The sequence below is a fragment of the Capsicum annuum genome, unplaced genomic scaffold (assembly GCF_002878395.1).
Source record: "Capsicum annuum cultivar UCD-10X-F1 unplaced genomic scaffold, UCD10Xv1.1 ctg74644, whole genome shotgun sequence".
In the NCBI taxonomy this organism is placed as follows: domain Eukaryota; kingdom Viridiplantae; phylum Streptophyta; class Magnoliopsida; order Solanales; family Solanaceae; genus Capsicum; species Capsicum annuum.
The window spans coordinates 1-2,927 of NW_025884773.1; the positions used below are offsets into that span (position 1 = coordinate 1).

General features: G+C 34.8%; 1 long non-coding RNA gene across 1 annotated transcript; it reads right to left on the reverse strand.

The window, feature by feature from the left end:
* Positions 1-11: 11 nt before the first annotated feature.
* LOC124894486 lies at positions 12-2,916 on the reverse strand. The gene is made up of 2 exons (XR_007051201.1): positions 1,296-2,916; positions 12-713 (listed from the first exon to the last, which is right to left on the reverse strand). It is a non-coding gene; the product is annotated as an uncharacterized LOC124894486 (long non-coding RNA).
* Between the last annotated feature and the right edge of the window lie 11 nt (positions 2,917-2,927).

Sequence of the window (2,927 nt, forward strand, 5' to 3'; positions counted from 1 at the left end):
TAGGTGTACAGTGGCCTGGGAAAATATGTACTACAATGCAAGAATGCAATGAACAGAAAGTAAACAGTAATGTTGTAGTAATTTGTATGCCTTATTCCTATTATGGTTCAGTCAGTAACTGGGAACTCTAATCTTTCCTGTGTCATTATTCAACTGTTTAACTATTCCAGGACTCAAAATTATCTTTACAATTATGAAATTCAAGAATGAAAATGAATCATGAATCGTCTAGTTCTTCAACCTCTAGAGCAGAAACTGAGAATGAAGTACTCTCTCAATTTGACATCAACAGCGTCGCTACTTCTAACCCACCAAAGCTTGAGCTCAACATCATTCCCCTTCATCCACAGCATTTACAGGAGTATTCAGATCAAAAGCCTTATGATTATCAGCAAGGTCATCCAATTTTTTCACCATAGGCTCTTTAGTTTTGCTCTCAGTGAATCCAGTGTAATGAGCCCTCTTGTGGCCTCCCAAAGATTGGCCTAATGGGAAAACTTTGAAGCAAACTGGGTATTTGTGCTTCTTGCTTTTTACAGGCTCAGATGCTAAAAGATTTGTCTTCGGATGAAAATCAACCCCAGCAGTCTTGAGAGAAAAATTCAGAAAAGGAAAATCCCCCATTACAACAGATAAACTTGGATCATTCTCAAATTGCATATCAATAGAGCAGCACATCTTTGTGATCTCAGTGTTGATCAACATCAACTGGTCTGAAAATTCAGCAATTTCATAGTTGTTTTCATAATCATCAACACAGCCAGAATCAGACAGCATGAGACAAATGCTTTTACAGTATTAGGTAGTAATGGCCCGTGCTGAAACTAATTCGCGCATATATTATACTAGATGAAGGAACCGTGCCAGCGCGGGCCCAATAATTCAAGTGAAAAACATACATTGATTTACGAAGGTTCGCTCATTAGATACTTCTTTGTTCTGTTTTAAAATTTTAGATGTTCTTGCAATTTTGTTTCAAATAATTTATATATATATATATATATATATCCAGATTCAAGTTGAGATAAAACTTCGAAAACACGAGGCCCTTGTATATTAGTTTGAACGTACAGAGCTACAAGATTCTTCTTAGGAACAACAACTTTCCTCTCAGACAATACATTTTTACAAAATATGCATTTGTAGATTGTATCTACAAGGGATGCACCTATATCAAATTGTGCATCTATCTCTACTTATTATAATATTTTACATAAACAGTAGCAGAAATGCAATTCAACTAATAACCACAACTTGAAGTTCTTAGTTTTCTTGGATATAAGAGCATAGCCTACCATTTCCAGCTTCATCTGATAAAATCGATAAAGATTGGATCTTTCTTCCACGAAAGGTTACTTTCACACAAGCAAAATCAATAAAGATTGAATCTTTCTTCCATAACCTAATCAAGATGACGAAAAACAAGAAAACTATCCCATTTCATGGAAAGTTGTTAGCGCTTCTCTTGGAAGTTTACAGTTAACATACGTGCAAGAGATTACATCTTTAGCACTTAAATTATCAAAAACTTCTCTTGCACCTTGCGCGTACTTACACTTGCCGTACATGTCAGTTAGTGCATTTCGAAGGAGCAAATCAGAGTGATAACCGTATCTGATGACATCTTGGTGAATGTCTTTTTCCTTTTGGCTTTTGCCTTAGCAGTGCCAGCTGATCAGGAAGGACTTCTGTGTTGCAGCAGAAGTACAGATTCAAGTGTCATGGACTTAAGATCATCCACTTACTACAGAAAAAAAAAATACTGAATATGGTTAATATATGGAATACAAGAGAGTGGAGATTTTGGTATCGTTTTATAATACACTTATCATTTCCCAGAGACAAAAGAAGATGAACTGTCTAGATCAGTGTAGATTCAGTTGTTTTTTGAAGAATTAGATGGCACCTAGACTCTAGTGATCCATTGTACATAGGGGCATTAGAAGTGTCTGGTGCAACATTGATTCCAAAGGTGATTCCCTGTGCCTTTTAGTAGAAAAAGAAAAGTGATTCGTCAGTTTAAAAGCTTTTTCCTTTGTATGGCTGACACTAAAATCCCTTTAATTAAATAAATAAAAAATTAATTAAAAATTATTATAATAAATATTTAAAATAATTTTTCTTTTAGTAATAAAAGTCTATTGATAAATGTCCTTTATATTATTAGTTAAAATAACTAAGTTCAAATGAATACGGTGTTACAATATCACATTTATCCTTAATTGTTTTACTGTTAAATTCTTTATTTATTCGTTGAAAAGTTGCACATCTCCTTTCTATTTGAAGTAATTGAAACCTCAATCATTTGCCTGTTTTTTAAAAGAAACAAAATACATGAAAAGTAAAAATAATTAAATGACCTCGAAGACCTTGTACTTGACTCAAGCTGTAATTTGAACCCCTGTAACCATGTCTTTGTCAACTAGACACTTAGGGGTCATTTGAGGTGCAAATTAGAACCTGTTGTAATTTTAGAGCAGCAGTTGGATCTGGTAAAGGGGTACACAAAGAAAGAGGTTAAAAAAGTCATGTTTAGCATTGATAGCAATAAGAGTCCGGGACCAGATGGCTTTGGTAGTGGGTTCTACAAGGCAGCATGGAGTATTGTAGGTAAAGATGTGACTGATGCGGTGCTACAGTCCTTGAGGAATGGCAAAATATTAAAGCAGATGAATGCTACTATGATTGCACTTATACCTAAAGTGAATGTACCACAAATAGCAGGTCAATTTAGGCCAATATCATGTTGCAATGTATTATATAAGTGTGTCTCAAAGGTGTTGTGTGAAAGGCTTAAGGTAGTTTTGCCAAGTATAGTCTCAGACCAACAAGCTGCTTTTGTAAAGGGGAGGTCCCTTAGTACATAATGTTCTAATATGACATGATTTGTTGAGGCATTACAAGAGAAAAACAACCCCTAGATGCAT